The sequence below is a fragment of the Cinclus cinclus genome, chromosome 4 (genome assembly GCF_963662255.1).
Source record: "Cinclus cinclus chromosome 4, bCinCin1.1, whole genome shotgun sequence".
Classification (NCBI taxonomy): Eukaryota; Metazoa; Chordata; class Aves; order Passeriformes; family Cinclidae; genus Cinclus; species Cinclus cinclus.
The window spans coordinates 32633885-32652966 of NC_085049.1; the positions used below are offsets into that span (position 1 = coordinate 32633885).

The window sequence follows — 19082 nt, forward strand, 5'->3', positions numbered from 1 at the left end:
GAAATCCATCAGTCGCCAGGGGTGAAGTCGTTTAAGTTTTTAGAGTTGCGCTCGCAGTCGCCGTGCGAAGGGCACAGGAGCGCAGGGAGCGGGCGCGCTGGGGCCGTTCTGCGGTGGAGAATGTATTCCTGCTTCTCGGCGGTGCCCGATGGGTGGAATTAAACCTTCCAGAGGTGCCTCCTGCGAGTCGTGTTCTGACCGTCTGTACACAACCCGAGCAAAGTAAGCCATAAAACACAGGTGAATGGGAAAAGTATTTTGTTTCATAAATTACTGAGTGTGCTCCCTGTACATAGAAACACTCAACATGCATGTTTGTGGTGAAAATGACCTTCTAATGAAGGTTGACCTAAGTTATTCTCTGTGTCTCGTATGTGAAGGACAAAGCTTTTGAGAACTGGCAGGTCGTGGTAGGTATTTATGCTTAGTCTCTAAATTTTGAGCTGTTGAGTAAGTAGAGTTCCTAAAGTTTTGGATTAAGGCACTGTATTTCCAGATAACTACTAAAAAGTTCAGTTCTTGAAATGTTTGGCCTAAAAAATTGGTTCTTTACTTTCAGTTCTGTAAACAAACAAACTAATCCAAAACAAAAGAAACAAACAAAATCCCCGTTCCACATCACTTCCCAGAAGGATAGTGATAGAACACAAAAATTATTTAATTCTACTTGACTTTTGTGATCTTGATACTTCCATATGTCTAAGGGTTTGTAAAATCCAATACTAGATGTTTTGGGGTATCTGAGGTATGCCTGCTATAAGTAACTATAGGTGTTCAGTGAATTCTCAGACAAATTAACATGGCAACATGATAGTAGTAAGATTGTTTCTGGAAGATTATTTTGTTTTTATTAAGTGTTAGGTACTTAAACTCTGGAGCCTGAAGAGAAACATCTTGTAAGCAGAAAGCCAAAGAAAATCTGAAACAAAAATTTTCAACGCACTGGAAATTCCCTACCCCAACACAGAATCATCACAGAAATTATATTTTGAAGAGACATCTGGATCCCTCTAAGTGTGACTTCTTACTGGACAAAGCCAAAGCAGACTTTATGTAGTGCTGGTATCCGTCTAGGTTCAAGCAGGAGGCTCAGAAGCATCCAGGGATGAGATCTCACAACCTCTCTGTGTGACCTGCTCTACTGCTGCATTGCCCTCCTGTTGATTAAATTTTCTTAATCAGCTTCTAAGTTGCAGCTTGTGGCCATCAATTGCAGAAGATACTGAGCATTTAGACGTTCTCACGGATCTAAGTCACTAAGTATAGAAACTGCTTTAAAAACAACTACTGTATTAATTATTTTTATTACTAAAATGTCTGAAAAAATATTACTGATGTGCAGCAAATGCAGAAATAAAACTGTCATGGATTTAACTATGAGCAATGAGCAGACTGATTGACATATTGACTTGATAGCTAAGAATAAATATTGCCCTTGCTAATTACTATTTTTAAGTGAACTCTGGATTTTGCATTAATTGCGGTATGTACAAAGAGACTTTTGTCATATTTAGTAATTTAGCTGCAGAGCAAGGATCTTTTCCTGGTCAGGAAATAGTGTTTTTAAATAACACATAGCACAAAAAATATGTGTTATATTGCGGGAGTTGCACTTCTGTCTAGATGTAACGAACTGCACATAACCATCCTTCCTCTTAGGTGACAATTTTCTATATATTAGCCAGTAAATTATTGCATGTAGGGTAGTAGAACTGGTCATGGGTAGTAGAACTGGTCATGAGTTTTGAGAGGTCAGAAAACCTGCTTTGATGGCTTGGAATTGTTGAGAGGTGTATAAAGGAGCCCTCTTTTAGGTCTAATTTATGTTCTCTGTGCTGCACGGTGGCCCCGTGTCAGCTTTGGGAATGAGAGTACAACCACCTGCCTTAAACTGTGTCCTGAAAGAAGACACTTTTGGAAGTGTGACAGGTGGTCAGGACAAGAGATAACTGAGAGGGGACCTTATCAACCTATATAAGTATCTGAAGGGAGGATGTCAAGAGGATGCTCTTCTTAGTGGTGCAAAGTAGTGAGACAAGAGACAACAGGCAGAAACTGATGCACAGAAGTTGTACCTGAATATGAGAAAGAACTTCTTTACTGGAATACAAGGAAGAGCTTCTTTACTGTGCGGGTGGCTGCACACAGGAACAGATTGCCCAGAGAGGCTGTGGAGTCTTCACTGGAGATATTTAGGAGCCATCTGGATGCAATCCTGTGCCATGTGCTCTGGGATGACCCTGCTCAAACAGCGAGGTTGGACCAGATGACCCACTGTTGCCCCTTCCAGCCTTACCCATTTTGTAATTTTGTGACTCATATTCTATGGAATAAAAGTCTGTCTTATTTCCTGAATTAATTTTCTGTCTGCCAAGATAGGATACAGATATGGAGTGTTCCTTGATCTCTTGCTCTTTGGCTTCAGTTCTGACTTGTGTGACAGCATGTGGCTGGCTGTCCATTGCGAGCTGGCCTGAGGTTCCTTACTGGTGTTATATAACTGGAGCTGTTGGCTACAGCATACCATGTCCATGTCATCCAAGGTATGGTTTTGAATGAGAACCTGTGATCCTGTGTGGTTTCAGCCCCCTGCCTCTTTCTGCTTGTGAACTCCTTGTAGTGCTTTTGTACCAGCAGTGTTTCAGATAACCTAAGTATAGTATCCACCCTGATTAAGAGCAGAAGTAATTTGTTCTTTCTGCCAGTTCATTTGGCATATTGCTGAGCAAATATTGAGGAATGCAGTTTGCTTCCTTTTTAATGTTGAACATATTATCCAGTAAGGGAATGAGCTGGAATTCATATATCAAGTATCTTCAACTGCATTGTAAAATCAGTAAGGAAATGGGTTACAGTAATGGCTGGCTTCTTATGTTCCTGCTTTAGTATCAGATTAAAATGTACTATATAGTATCTTGAAACCACCATAGTTAATGGACTGTGTTACACTAATTAAAGAATTCTGAATGCAGGCAGTGTTTCACTCCTCTTTGTCCTTTCTTCTTCCTTCTTTCTTCTTGCTAAGTAAAATTAGCTCTGCTGTATTGTGATAGATAAGATTAACTAAAAAAGAAAATCAAACTTTAAGAAAAAACAAGAACTAGCATAATTCACAAGAGTCCATCAATTCCTCTAACTTGCTTTTAATGACAAATTCAATGTAATTTAGCCCAGAGTTTGCTGAATCACATACTTTTATAATATGGCTGCTTCTTTTATTTTTCCCCGTAGTCTCCAGGATGGATATGTGATAGAAATACTCTTCTTTAACTATTCAGAGTTAGTTGATGAGCTACTTTTATATCCTACTTTACTTTGGTTGCTGGTAGATTTTTGATAGAGAAGGGGAAATAATCAAATATTGGAGGTGTGGAACTGAGCAATAGTGTTATTTTTTGAGGTGAAGTGGAATATCCTGATGAATATGGAATTAGCTCTACAGAGTAGAGCTAGTATGTATTTAGTAACATACTTTCCATAGATACTTGTGAACATCTAGTCATATATTTTCCACCTTGTAGAGAAATATTGATGCATCATTATACACTGTTCCTTTCAAAGCAAATTTTGTCTGTCCCTGCTTTAAAGGGACACTTTTTTTGTAGTTACCATTTTTTTATGAGTCCTCTCAAACATATTTCACCACTTTTTTTCTTCTGCCTCTTCACTTCTTGTTTCTAGTCTCAACAAAAGAGAAGGCAATAGTTAACTGAGCCCATTCCTCTTTCTTCTGTTCTACTTCAGCCAAACCAAACTGCAAAGTGCCAAATTGAATTTGTCCATAGAATGAGATTTGGGTTGTGAATGAAATTCACTTGTGACTGTCTTCCATCAAGGGAAAGTGTTGTATGTGAAAATATATTATATATGTGACTGTATACCTACTGAATCAGTGATTAAATGATGACCCTGGTAACTGCTGTTTATAGTAATCAGGTTCGGTGTCTGAGAGATGAATCAGGGGAAGGAAGGGACAGCAAAATGCTACAATTAAGTAGAAAAAAAAAAAAGGTGTTCTTCCTGTGTTTTTCTTTCTTAGCATTTTAAAAATTACTCTAGTAATCAAGTATACACCACAAATCCTAGACTAAGGGAGAAGAGTAGCACTCCTAGGCTAAACAAGATTTTGTAGTGCATGAAAGGCTTAGTACATCAAAGCTGATAATTCAAGTCTTGCTTTCATAGGTGATAGGTATTAGAAGTAATTGATCTGGCCATGTAGAATTCATAACTGAGTGAGTTTACTTCTGGAATACTTGATGACCTATTTTCCTTCCATTCCTTCTCTCCCATCTGACTACTAAATCATGAGTAGATCAAAACCATTGACTTATAGCTCATTCTTGAAAGTAGGAACAGTAATAATCAGTAATTTATTTTCATCTAAATTTCATGCTTTCATTCTTTCCTCTTTCTTGGATTTTATCCGTAAAGGAGAGGTCTATGATGATATGTGTTCACTTCATAACACTGTCAGGAAATGCTGGTTATGGAGATAGACTTCTTTCTCTGGACTGTAGTTTCATTTCCAATGCTTGTCTTTATTCTGTCTCAAGCCCTATATCTCCTGACTTTTGAGTTGGCGATGTGTATCTGCCTATTTATTGGCTAAGCATGCTTTGGGAAAGAAAAATTGTCTCTTGGCATCAGCATACTTCATTAGATGTTGCTTTCTGCACTGCTAATGTAGCAAAGAGAATACATCCAAAACCATTGTTTTCAGGAGCTCTAGACACATTTCAGAGAAAAAACATAGCTATAAAACTTGTTCATCTGGTCAAAATTGTTCTAAAAATCTTTCTATGAACATGTCTTCCAATTCTACCTTCATTGTTTCCTTTACAAATTTCAGTTCTTTTTGTGGTGTTATAGAAAGTAATTTTAAATCTAGTTTATTGCCTTATTTTTCCCCATAATACCTTGTCATCATGCTCTAAACTGTGTATAGTTTTTTATTTTTAGTCGAGTGAATATAGAGAGTTCTGGTAAATCCTCTTAAAAGCCATAATTTGGTAGCCTGCATGTTGAGACAAGATTATTCACAAATAGATCTTTCTACCCCTGTGAGAACCGGCTGTTAGGGGAAGAAGTCGGTTTTGCCTGCAGTAGGAAAGTTGCTTGCCATGGGCAGTTGAATCAGCCATGACTGAAGAAGTACTGAAGGGTGATGAGAGAAGCAAAGTCTCCTAATAACCAGTGCTGCTTCAGAAATGACAACCCATCAGAGTTTTGTTTTAATCTTAAATTCTTCTGGCCTACCAGCTCAGCATTGATCAGTGTGGCTTGGCCAGAAGCTGGTGATGTGCTGGGAGAAACACGTATTGGTAAACAGCTGTTTAATGAAGTGAGCATGTTTGGAAAGTCTGCAAACCTGGTCTACTATGATGAAAAATTTATCACTATCTTCTTTTGCCTTTTTTGTTTGTTTGTTTGTTTTGTTTTGTTTTCACTGCCTATTTTTTACCTATACTTGCCTTTGAAATTTGAGTAGTTATTATTATTTGATGGGACAATTTTATTTTTTCCTGAATGCATGACCTCAGGTTGTTTCTTTTTTTCTGTCACCCACACAGTTTCACAGATGTATTAACTCTGTTGGCAAATACCCCATTTAAAGTGCCTATGGAAGACTAATTATTGTTTTTTTTTCTACAGGGGAGCTGACAGAAGGAAAGTTTGAAGGGTCAGTCAGTTGCCACCCCATCTGTAGGGACTGTACAGGGGAATTGTCTGGCTGGGCTGCCTTGCATATTGCCTTTGCAGTTGTTATTCTCACACTGCATTTTGTGTATATCTGAGCTGCTGTAATTGGTGATTGAGAGGCAGAAATACCAATCAGTTCATCTTGTCTTTAATACTTTCTCTGACATCATCTGTGAAATACACTCACTGATGCTGTGGAATAACAAAGCCAGGTTCCTCCTCTGAACCACACTCCTTTACCTGCCTGAGGCACAATATATCAAAATATCAATTACTACATGCTGTCTTTAACTGTACAGTATTGCCAGAACAGAAAATACTGTTTGGTTGCTAGTTGACTATTGAGTAATGTATTTCTGTAACAGCAAATTTTCATTTCTTCCCCCTTTCTCCCCCATGCAAACCTGTTGTCACCAGTTAATGTTTGGGGACACTACTAACCAACTGCCTTTACATTTTCATGCTGGTTATTAGAGTTGGTTTTCCTCTTTCTGGCTTTGTACCATTTCTTTTTCATACTGGTGAATATCATCCTGAAGTTGCTTTCAGTATGTATTGGTTTGCCTTTTTTAATGTACCTTTGCATTTTTGTTCCACTCTCCCGTTATCCTCGTTTTTCCCTTGTATGTAGATGTCCCTTACTTTGCTAGCTTAACATATCTCTGCTTCCTGCTGCTTCTCTTGCTACAAGTGGAAAGCTGATAGCTCAGGGATGAGATTTGCTTTACTGACCAAAGAGGTATCCTTAGAAGAAGATGGGATGATGTTTTTGTTGTCTGCTAGGAAAGTGCTTGGCTCACTGCCTCACCTCGGGTCATTGAGGGATGTGTTTTGGGATGTTTGTCTTTACGGCTTGACTCTGCTTCTATATTTAGTTGTACTGAACCCTGGTTAGTATGTTACTCTGTCTGAACCAGGTGCCAGTCTGTTAAGGCTTTTAAATGTTTAGTCCCGAAGTCAGTTTTCATGTAGGGCTTTTTTGGCACATTGGCTTCAAACATGCCTCCTATGTTTCTTTCCAAGTTACTCCTCTTGCTGGCAGCCGATGGCAGTGGCATGCACAGGTCTGGCACTCAGACTTCTTGACTTCTGGCTCTTGCCATTCAGGACAGGAGGCAGGGTGAGGAACAGTGCTGAAGTCCTGCTCATTTGCCTAGTGCTTGTCTCCAGTGCTCATTTCTGCCTAGAAGTGCTGGCATGGAATTGAAAGCAGCCCAGTTCTTGTGCGTTGCAGCCGATTCCCCCAGGTTTCAGAATAGCAGCTGTGAAAAGGCAGTTTTCAATTTGTTGCTGTGTGTGGGAAACTCTGAGCAGCAGGAGAGATAGTGTTTGCATGTCAGTACCAGGCTGCATCAGCTTAAGCTTGCATTTTGAAGGTTATTTTTTCAGCCATAAGCATTGAAGGCTTTTCATTTTGTATTTAAAACTCCCTAGAAGTTGATGGTACTTACTCAATAGAATTTATTTCTGGTTCTTGTTTATTTTGCAGTGAGGAGATAAAGCATATGCTTCTCCTCAACTGTGGTTGCTTGTATGCATGAGTTCAAGAATGTTCTTGAGTGTTTTTCCTGTCAGGAAGGGGAAAAGCATTAACAGCATTGTGAAGAATGAACAGAGCTACAGTGAGTACTTCTTTAAATATGTGACCTGGTGAATCAAAATTAGAAAAAGAGAAGGTGATTATACAAGAATTTTTCTGCAACTGTGTTTCCATTTTTCTCTAAATTTTTAATTATTCATTTATGTTCAGTTGTCTTGTCCATGGGGTTTTAGAGATAGAGGCTGGCAGCTTCTCTGTAATGAAAGTGCTGGAGGGATACTCTGAGTAATAGACACAAAAAGAATCCTTAGGATAATACTTTGAGTAGACTTGTTTGGGCCATATTAGACAAGGATGTGAAAGAGAGGACAAATATATAGGTTATAAATGAGACCTCTGAAGAGATAGTGTACATCTGCAGTGGTTAGAGGAGAAATAGCCATCAGTGATGGAGAGTTTCATGGAGTTCACCTCACCTTCATGAGTTGAAGGTGTTGAGAAAGTGTATGGAACTGAATTAATTTTGGGGTAGAGGAACTTTTCAGCGAGGACAGTTACAAAGTTAAAGAGGAATGAATTTGTAGCAGAGAAGTCCATTGGTCATGAGAGTAATGCTTTTTAGTATTAAACAGAAATGGAGGAATATCTTGGGGGTGAGTTTGCAAGAAAGATATTGGTCTAGAAAAAAGGATAACAATTAAACTGGTAAATAAGGGAATAGTCTCAAAATCCATATCAGGATTAATACAAAATAGCTAGGACAAAGACCTGGTGAGAAAAATGGTATGTAGAAGTCGGACTGCATGAAAATCAAGGCAGTAGCATATAGTGCACTGGAAAAACTGTTTTTGGTTTTGTTTTTTTTTTTCTGCAGAAAGTTGGAGTTGTTTTATATGTTTAGGTTTTTCTAATGGTGAATTAATGAGTTTTCTTTTTCTAAGAAAAAATTCACCTTCAGCCAGTCTACACTGGCTTTTGCTGGGAAACATCCCCAGTTTATGCCTATTGCTCATAAATTCCTTGATTTATTTGTAAATTATGTATTCTGAGGCCTTGTAGCAAAGTTTTTTCTTATTCAGAAGTGCTCTACAAATGTTCTTCACTCCAACTATTTAATACATCAAATATGTATTATTGCTAAATTATTAATATTGACAATTTAATTTTTTTATTATTTTGACCTCCTTATGGATGGACCATAGTCAAAGAGAAGAAATAAAAACAAATAAGAGGTTGTTTGGTATAGATCTGATATTAAATCATCTTAGAAATCAGTTCCTCTTTCACTTTGTCTTCCTTCCTACAGTGTCATTAAAAGGCAGAGGATTTTTCAGTCTCTTACCAGTGGGGAGTTAAGAGTAAATAGTGTTATTATTTGGAGACGGAAGTTAACAAACTCCATTAGAATTTTTTCTGTAGTAGTTTTCAGCTAGCTGTTGGAGTATTTGTCTAAATGGACACTTAGATTCTGCTTGCCATGACTTAACTCCAAATGCAGTATCATTCTCATAACCACACGTGCTACACACACTGGAGAGTCTGAGCACACTAGTACATGGTAATGAAGTACCTAGATGTGTTTTTAGCTTAAATATTATGTGATACTAGTTCTGACTATCTTGTTTATATAACTTTGGATTCTTTTCAGCATACTCTGTCTCCCAAATTAATTTACTTTAAAAACACTACTTGATGGTAAAAGCCTACCAGCTCTTAAAGCTGTCTTTCTCTGCCATCTAATGCCATGCTAAACCTTAATGTTTAGGTACTTAATAACTTAATGTTCCCAGGCTTTTTTCTGTGACAATAAATGTTAAAAACTTATAAAAATGTTATATAAAGCTATTATTAGACTAGCTATGTTTTGTGAACATAAGCCTTCCATTTTACCACCTGGAATATAAAACCCCAAATATCCTACAGTGGAAAGTGGAAAATTACAAGATCCAGCTGTGTGTGCATATATCAATGTATTTTGCTCAGGTGTTGCTGAAGAGGAAGTGTCATACTTAACTGTGTAATGTAAAGCTAATCTGTTTGTTCTGCAGATCAGTCACCCACTGATATCAGCCTATGCGAGTATGTTTGTGTGTGGCTCTCTCAGACACCCTAAGTGTGAGGATGTACCTTAAAGGACTTCTTTTAGAGCCAGATGAAAATTTGTTTGTTTCTTCTTTGCCCCCACCACCCATAGCCTGGGGTGGGGAATTTTTAAAATCTCTTTTCTTACTGAATTGCCTGGAAGGTCAGTGGTGTGCTGTGAACAGAGCTGCTGTTGTCTTTGCTTGACTCTTCCTCAAACTTTAATTGGAGCAACTGGATTATACCAGTCTTTCTGCTGCTTTAATATACCTTGCTGCCTGTAGATGAAAAAAACACCTTGTAAGAAAGAGAAGTGTTGTTTATTTAAAATAATAAAATTATTCAGCTTATTACTAAACCTCTAGCTGTTTTATATGTTCTGGATATTTAAACTCTAATAGATTATTAACCCATTGATTACTAACAACATTTGGTCAGAAGTCAGTCCAGAATGACCTTCAAGAGGCCACAGAGGCATGATAAAATCAGCAGACTGGGTAAAGTCTGCATACGTGACCCTCTTGCTGTATTACAAGCTCTATCTGTTACAAGTGCACTTAACTGTGCAAAGCAGCACAAAAGGGTAGGAGGCTGTACAGACTGGCAGGTTCTGTTTTACTGTACAGATGCACTTTTCTGGTGTCACACTGCTTGCCAGTGTAGATGTGACTTCAGAGAGTCAGAGAGATTTAATATACAGCTGCTAACATAGAGGCAAGAAAGAGAGATGGAACCTAAATGAGATAAATAGCACAACAGGGACACAACAGTCTCCTTTTTGAGCCATTAAAGCAGGACAGCATATGCAATGCAAACATAAAAACAGCTGAAATAACAAAGTAATAAGAGTCTTGCTATGTCTGAAGTTAATTAGGGGCAACAAACTGCCCCTAATTACTGAAAGTGTGGAATCCTCAGCAAAGCTGCTTGGGATGCTAATTAAAAGAACTGATTATAAGAAATAGAATGAATAATTAATGACTAAGAAATCATTTTCAAGAGTATCTTCAGAGAGCAAATAAAGTGCCCTTGGAAAATATTGTGACACCCCGAGCCATCCACTGAATCTAATCCTGCAGATAGATTTTTCTGAACTGATTTGCAAGTTTGCTGCGCTTATGCTTTCTAGTGCTGAGGCAGGGACTAATAGGGGCAGAATGACAGGTAAAATAGGAATAGTATTTCCATTTCAATATCAAATGCTCTATTCAACTATTTTCTTAACATATGACTTCAATAGAACCTGCTTATTAAATATGCTGACATAGTGTATTTCGTTTCAATAGTTGGCTTTGCTGTAGCCCGCGGCTCATGGAGCTGAGAAGTCTTTGGTGCTTGCAGACGGCCTCTGGGTAGCAAGCATCCTTTGTGTTGATCAGTAGCATGTGTATCTGTAGCAACTGTTGGCTGTCAAGTGTATGGGCCACCAAATGGACTGTGATTTTTCTATGTTCTTGAAAAAACAGCAGTATGGAAATTACGTCTGTGTTTTAGTATTAGTTTGTTTCTTGGCCAATGCACCAATAAAATGTGGTAGTTTAGATTTGCCAATTTAAATATGCTTATTTTCTGTTGTGAGATAGAATTAGGAGCAAAAGCAAGGCAGGCCTAAAAATTAAAACGGTGTAAAGAAAAACTTTATTAACACAAAAGAAATAATAAATTCAGAATAAAGCCTTCAGACCACTCCCTCTTCCCCCCTCCTACACCTTCTTCTCCTCTTTAGGAACAACATACAGAAACACTTCAGTCAGTTGCCAACTTAAATAATCTTTTTCAGTTTATTTTAGGGACAGGAGTCTCTTCTTGTTTGGCTATAGGAATTTTTTTCCACAAGTTATCTTGTGGCTTTATTTTCCACTAACTCCTCCTTCACAGCTCTCCCAAACTGTGTTTATGGGCAATGTTAAACTCATGGGGTGTTTACTTTTAAGAATGAACTGTTCAAAAGCAAAAGTTAATTTCTCTTTTCTCTGTTCATACTTCATTCCCAGGAACAGAGATCCTCTTTTTCCCTTGGTACAAAGGATTTTCCGAACACTCCAACCCCCCATGTCTTTTTCTACGGTTTATAGGAAATTTTAGTGTAGCTAAAAGCTATAGCTTACAAAAAGATTTTTCAGCCAACTTTGACAGCATCTCCTCATTCTCCTTACATCTAGAACCTGGCTCCTCCATCACTGACTTTGGTGTATCCCCTATGTTCTCTTCCCTCTTCCCCAAGGGATGATCGAAGGTCTGCGAGGCTGATCTGAGCACTGCAAGGGTTACAGTCTCACACAGAAGATGCAGGGGCTGTGGCCGTGCTGGAGCTGTGCCGGGATCTCAGGACACTCGGCTCACACCGGGAGCCGGGTGAGGGCTGCCCCGGGCACCCGTGCTCCCTCCACCCTGCCCAGCAATCCAGGCCATGGAAGGGCTGTGCCAGAGCGGGGCTCGGCTGCCTTCAGCCCCACCCCAGGCCGTGTGGGCAGCGGGGCAGGCTCGGCCACCGCAGGCTGCTCCGGGCCGGGGACAGGGCAGAGTTCAGCCGGGAGGGAGGGCTGCGATCTTAGCTATGGTCTCCTCCTCCCCCTGCCTGTCGGGGCCCCTTGTGGAAAACCGGACCTCCCGAGCTCATTTTGGAGCAAGTAAAAGCCCGGAAAAGCTTCCTTCGTTTCCAGCCTTTCACAAGGTAACACCGACCAGCCCATGGTACCTCCCGAGCCCACCCCTGCCCGGCCTGGGCCGCAGTGTTACCTTGTGAAAGGCTGGAAACGAAGGAAGCTCTCCCGGGCTTTTACATGCTCCAAAATGTGAATTAACAGAGGTGAACTTAACTTCTCCAATTGGTTTCTCAGGCTGTCAACAACCAAACCAGCCTCCAATTGGTGCCATCAACTCACAGAGGAAGGTCTCAGGGAGAAAACTTCCGTGTATGCCCTCCCCTCAGGTGCCTTCAATGCACAACAAATGCAGTCCTACAGAATAAAAATTGAAAGTTAAATGATTTATCTTCTTCTCAAAAACAAAACAAAACAAAACAAAAACAAACACAAAAACAAAACAAAAAAACCCCAGAAAACCCCAAAACAAAACCAAAACCCCCTTTAAAACTAGCTCAACTAGTAAGGCATTTTTATCCTAAGCAGTTTTTTAAGGGACTAATCGGGGTGAGGTTTTATCCAGACAGCTCTTTGGGTGCTACCACCTAAATTGGCACGCCTTAATTTATTAGTTTGAACTGTTTTTAGTAGCCTTAATCCTCAATTACATTGATACATATATAGCAATTTTGATCAGGAATAAATACAAATAAATCCTTGGAAGCATTAAACCCTTGGAGCAATTTCCTATACTGGTTCTAAGTCTCTGCTGGAGGCTGAGGTGCAAGGCTGCAGGTACCCCAGAGTGCTGGGATGCACATGAAGGGGTCATGGGTCTTGAAGGAGTTAGGCTGGGCAATCAACCCACTGCTGTGTGATGTCTGTCTAAGACAGGCACGACATTTAATTCTCAACAATATATCTGTGATCACTGTGGTCAGCCCCTCTTTATGTGGAATTCATATTCACAGAGGGACCAAGCCCAGAACCAGAAGAGCCATGTCCTTTGCAGTGTCTTTTAGTTGTTCTGAGCTTCAATAGATTCATCGGTATCTCTTTGGTCCCATCAGTTTGTGTGTTGCAATGAATTGATTAGTATCTGTTTGGTCCTGTAAGGTTATATGCTGTAACTCTGAATGTGTTCACATCCTGGAAGGACGTGAACACAGCTGACTCCTGTGTGCTCAAAGTGAAACCATGACCATGATCCATGGCAGAGGAAGAGAATCCTGCTGTTGGTGGTGCATTCCTGCTTCCCGGCATGCTGTGGTTCTGCCAGATTCTCTATGGGATGTGAAAAGTGTGCATTTGTGTGGGATTTTATATATGTATCTAAGGGAGGAGAGTGTGTGTCTGCATGAGAGAGGCAGGGAAAAAAGTTATAGGTACTATAAAAGGGAATTAGAATGAGTGCTGCACTGCATGTTATGATCTCAGTGGTTTTAAAGTTAGGCATAAAATATTAAGCATAAAATACTGAAATACAAGTTACTTAATACTACTACTTTTTCAGGAATGTTTTTTATTTCTTCTGTTTATTGTAGTAGAACCTGTAAATTGCCATTTAATTTCTTTAAAAGCAAACATCACACACTCCCAATCCACCAAACCAAGCCAACAAATCCAATATCCCAAACCCTGCTGATCTGTATTTCTGCCTTGGCTTTTGTAGCTTTTTCAAAGATGAAACTCCTAAACCTTAGGAAGCAAAGATGTTCATATGAATTGTGTTAATAGTAAAGATTTTATATTTTATTAATACTGAGCTTTTAGAATTTATCTGATTCCTTAGTGCTAGGTCAGTGTGCCCTATCGTGATGAATACACTGATTTTCTAGTATTATATTTCTGCTCTTTAAGTTTTACAGGCATAAGACTTAAATATCTTCCTTGATTTTATATTTAGGATGGATTTGTACCTTGGCTGCAGACATTTGCTTTGGAAGCTTATGTGTTCTTAGTGTGAAGAATAATTTATTTTCCTAATTTGATTAAATTTGTGGGTTTTTTCCTATAGCAGAAAAATAATTACTCCAATAAGAAAAACGCTGTGTCGATTGTGTGGTTTAAAAAAAAAAAAGTAAGAAAAAATTCTCCTCCTGCACTGCACAACTGTGGATATAGTGCTTGCCTTTTACTCAGTCTGACTTTAGTGAGGCTACAGAGCAGCCAACTGGGCCATCATAAGTCACTTTTTTCTTTTTTTCTATTCTTTTTTTTTCTTTTCTTCTTTTCAGGAAGAAAAGAAGTTGGTCTATTTTATTTTTAGTGGTGATGTGGTTGGATGGAACAGCTGCTGCATATTGGTGGCCAGACTAGCACTGTCTCAGTCAGTGCTAATAAAATAAATGGGGTAATGCCTATTGACTTTAATAGCTGAAGTAATAAATCTTCTCAGAGACTGAGTGAAGAGGTGTGAGAAGCTGAAGCTCTGAGCAATACAGATGGTCAGTGATGCAAATCCATTTCAATCTATAGTAGTGGTGAGCCTGGAAAATGAACGGAATTGCATAATAACATCAGAATAAGATAGGTACCCTCTAACCTTTCCTTTCTGAAAGGCTGAAAGATTCAGGCAGGAACTCAGTCATTTTGTCAATGGAGTGAACTCATCCTTGAACAGGATGTGCATTTCTGTGTGTAAGGCAGGTGTCAGGTTGCATGTACTCACCACAGTCATTCATATGAATAAGTAAAACAAAAAAATTGTACTTAAGGTACCAAAATTGAAAATTGTCTTAAAATACTTGTAAGTCACTTTCTAATTTTGGGCCTAATGATTTTAAACCAAATAAAGCATTGAAATAATATGGGGGTTTTTTGTTTTGTTTTTTTTTTTTTCTTTGTTGTTGTTGGTGTTGTTTTTGGTTTTTTTTCCTGTTGCAAGTAAATAAATTTGTGCAATCAGTGCAGAAGAGTGAGAAAGATCAAGATGGACTAAACTAATCCTGTTTTGAGGAGGATTTGGTAGTCTGAGTTAGGGACACCATTTAGTAGCTTCTAAACAGTTTAATATGTGTATTTGTGAATTGTGCGCATACGACTTAGGAAACCAAAGTAAGAGCTTTTTTGAAAGGTGGCACAGATAGGAGAGCTGTAGATTTTCCCTCAATACATTGCATGAAAACAGGTATTTTATCCCCCTGCCCGTTCACAAGATTTTTTTTGAATCACCAGATAGTTACCAGGGGATATGTATGCTGCCAAAGACCTCTGCTACTGTATTTGTGCCTTTGACAGAATATGTAATAAGCCAGGCTAGCAAAGCTGCTGTGCCTCAGGTACACCAAGTAAGCATGCTAGCAGATATCATGGCAGAATTAAATTGTGGATTTGTTGTGGGATGGAAAGTTTATATTGCAAAATTATTTCAAAGCTGATGAATGTATTCAACACACAGGCAAGTTACTGTGTGTCATACTTGAACTGCAAGTGGGAAGGGACCTCCTGGGTTGAGTCAGTCTCATGTCCAAAAATAAGACATTTTTTCTCTTTTATTAGCAGGTGAAATTCACTTAGTAGGTATTGCTACTCTTTTTCCTTACACTAATAGTTGTGAGACTATTGTTTCTTTGACAAATGGATTTGCAGGTTTGGTTTATACCCACTTCCTGTTCTGTCAGCTCAGCCCTTCAGCTGTAATAACAGCTTTTCCTTCCTGAAGGATTTAGTAGAGGATGGCACGTCATTCTGCTATATGAAACAATCCAAGGTCTGAACCATCCCACAGGCAGTAGTCTCTCTTCTTCTCTGAGTATCCTAACTGCCTTTATCTGTAGGTTTTGCTGCTGGAATTAATGTCCCCTTGTTATCATGTCACATTAATTTGGTGCCTGGAGTGTTCTAAGGCAGTGCATCTGAGCCTTCAGCTCAGAGCAGCCAAGGAGAACAAAAATCTTGCAGAAGTGGTTGTGAGTCCTGGCCTGGAGTTTGGGATGCTGAATTTCATCCCATTTCTGTTACCACAGCTCCTGTGGTGGCTGTTTCCCCATACATCTTTTTATCCAATAAGTTTTTATTAATCCACTCTGTATGCTAGTGCATCCCAACCCTGAATGCCAATATCAGTCTTCAGATTCAGAATATTTATAGCCATGTTCCTGTTCTCTCTGTCATAACAACATGGAAACACTGTATTTAGGGTCAGTTTTCAGCTACCTTTCATTCTATTTCTCATTTAACAGTTACCCTCACATTTTTTGGGAGTCTTTTTTCCCCTACATGGCAGTATCTGTACTATGTAACTGTTGTCTAGTAGGAGCTACAGCATTCTTCTAGACAGAAAGCAAGAATAAAAAGAAAACAGATTATTTGATTTTCATCATATTTTATAGAATTGTGGTTAAATTGGTGAGTTTTTAATCCTTCCCGTTTTGGGTCAGATATTGCTCCTGACTCTAACCTTATTTTTATATCCTTGTCCTGAGGAGTCTATGCTCCTCTGCGTATAGACTCGTGCTGCCCTCTTTTGGGAAGGAGGGTACTTTGGTCGATGCTGGACAACTTTCAGACTCTTCTAAAGGATTTGCACACTGCCTCATTCAGGTCTCTCAACTCTTCAGATGGCTGAATTGACTAACTCCTATTTATTCCTTGACACGGAGAATAAATTACCACTTCTTAGTTTGAAGGCTAAAGAGATCTTCCTAAAAAAATGCAGATTGCTGAGACCAGATTTGTGTTCAATAACAATGCCTATCGGCAAGCTCTCAAAATAATTAAATGCTGTGGTGATAAAGAGCAAAACGTGTTCAGTACCATAATTTGTATTAATTCACTTGCACACTGTGTGTCTTCCTTATAATTTGCTTTTAGCCCAACTGTCATCAATATTCTTGTGTTCCTGGTTGTCCGGTAAGCTTCTAAAAAGGCTGGTTTTGGAGTTCTGCCCTGTCCACATTTGGCATACTGCAGAGCAGAGATTATGAAACATGTTAGGTCAAGCATTTTGTTCACTGCAGGAGGTTAAATGGTTAGGACATAGGACATGATTTCTCTATAGAATGTGACCAGACTTGTGAATTTTCACTATACTTTTGCATATGACTTCAATGCTTGTATTGTCATGTGTAACATGAATTACATGTATGACAGCAGCATTTGGAGTTAATCCTTCCCTCTAAAATATTGAGCCAGTGTTTTTGTTTTGAAACCCATTGAAATAACTTTCCTTCCTTTGGCATCACAACTAGGTGGTTGAATAGAGCACAAGAATGAGTTACTTATGGCCCTATGTCATCTTTTATTCTGCCTGTAGTGTGATAATTCAGGCATCTCCCAGCATTGTAAAGTTGCAAGGAACCTTGGCCTGTCTGCCTTACTCCTACTCAGCACTTCCAAATAATAATTTTAGGAAAAGCTGTTATGAAGTATATACTGTGAATTTTTTTTCTGAAGGTCAGTCATTTTTTATGTGCTTCTTGAGAATAGTGCTTGTGCTTGTGACCAAATGAATAACTTTGAAAGTCTGGTTCTTGTTCATCTGAGGAACAAAGTTAAGCAAACCTCATTCATCACAACTCTTCCACTTCTCACACTCCTCAACTGTACTGGATTTTGTGGATTGACATATATGTCTTTTCTGATTTAAGCTTGTGTTTTCTGGTCCTTTCCACCAGAAGGAAGAAAAGAAAGGGGAAAAGAGGCATCTTGTCAAATTAAGTTGGTAGTCTCATTAGAAGAGTTAGAGGAGTTAGAGTAACTGGGAGTTAGAGGAAGGAATAACCTCTCTCTCTCTGGAAGTTCTGATTTTTGTATTCTTTGATCCTTCATCATTATGCCTTCTGTGCAGAACAGGAAGAATATCAAAGTATTCCTTCTCTACTGTAACTTTAAAAATAATAGAAATACTGAAAGTTGTGTTCTATCTGAAGTTTGAAAAGGAAATTGCATCTCCAGAATATCAGACGTAGCTGATGGTGCAATAGCTATGTATTAAGTGTCAGCTCAGTTTCTCTGAGACGTACCTAATCACTGTGCCATTTTTTTTTCTGTGACAGTGGGGGAGATGGAGATCAGGAATCCTGTTCTTTTGCCTTTTGGTTAGATACATAAACCACCAGTACAGTGTATAACAAAGTTTTCTTAGGTAACTTTTGCAGGATCAAAGATAAGAATTTACTCCTCACTTAAACTGAGAAGGCTGAGAGGCTTTCAGCCAACTTCCTTTCATTGTTCCCTTACAAACATCTGATGTCATCTGGTCTGCTGTCATGTTATTAAATACGTGTGCTGTTCTGGAACTACTTAACCTTTTCCCTGTTTCCCATGTGCTATGCCCTGCTCAGATCCTGGCCTTCAGGGGACTTGAGCAGGGAAACTTCTGTGGTTCAGTGGAATTTTGCACAAGTAGATGCTCTGTGAACATATTGTGAGGTTGTAACTAAGCATTTATGGAGAGTAATAGCTTTAAGACTATTTTATTCTTTTTTTTCTTTTTTTTTTTCTTTTTATCTTTAAGAAGGGAACAAAAAAATGGTCACACATCTAAGCTCTAATTGGAGTAGGTTTAGAGAGACCTGCTTGATTTGCCTTTTGAGCTCTGTGCTGTCATGTAGGTTTTGATCAAATGCTTTCCTGCCAGCATTCAGTTGTTAGCATTCAGTCTAAGTTAGTCACCAGTGAATTATGGTCTGTGATATAGTCCAGGTCTCACTGCTCTAGTTCTTTTCTCTTTATTGATTTCCACTCTCATTTTCATTATTGCCCTGGTCTCTCACTCTATGCTTCCTAGTGCTTTTATTTTGTAGCCTTTCAAAATGAATGTCCATGAGTCATGATTTGAAATAAAATGCTAATAATGACATTATGCAACACTTTGAAATAAACATTTCTGAGATTGTTCCTTTTAAGTGGTAGATTTTGAGAAAAATTATACCATTCTGCAATGATAAGGCAGTAGGTATTAGAAGAAAAAGAGGAAAAAAAAGAGCAGGCTGGTAAACTTTAACATTTTAATTTAGTTTTTTAAATTTAATTTTATTTTAATTTAATAGCTTTGCCAGCATCAGAAAGAGTGAGAAAATTTTCTTGGCCATTTCCTTCAAGCAGAAATCAAGAAATGAAATCATAATTGGTGCAGAATTAAAATTATATAATTATATGGTTTTTCCTAATCTACACAGATCTGAATAGTGCTGTGCCCCCTTTCACTATGAATTTCTGTCTCCTAG

General features: G+C 38.7%; 1 protein-coding gene across 14 annotated transcripts in view; it reads left to right on the plus strand.

The window, feature by feature from the left end:
• CADPS2 (calcium dependent secretion activator 2) overlaps window positions 1-19082 on the plus strand; it is a 287063-nt gene that overhangs the window by 551 nt on the left and 267430 nt on the right. The window lies entirely within an intron of this gene.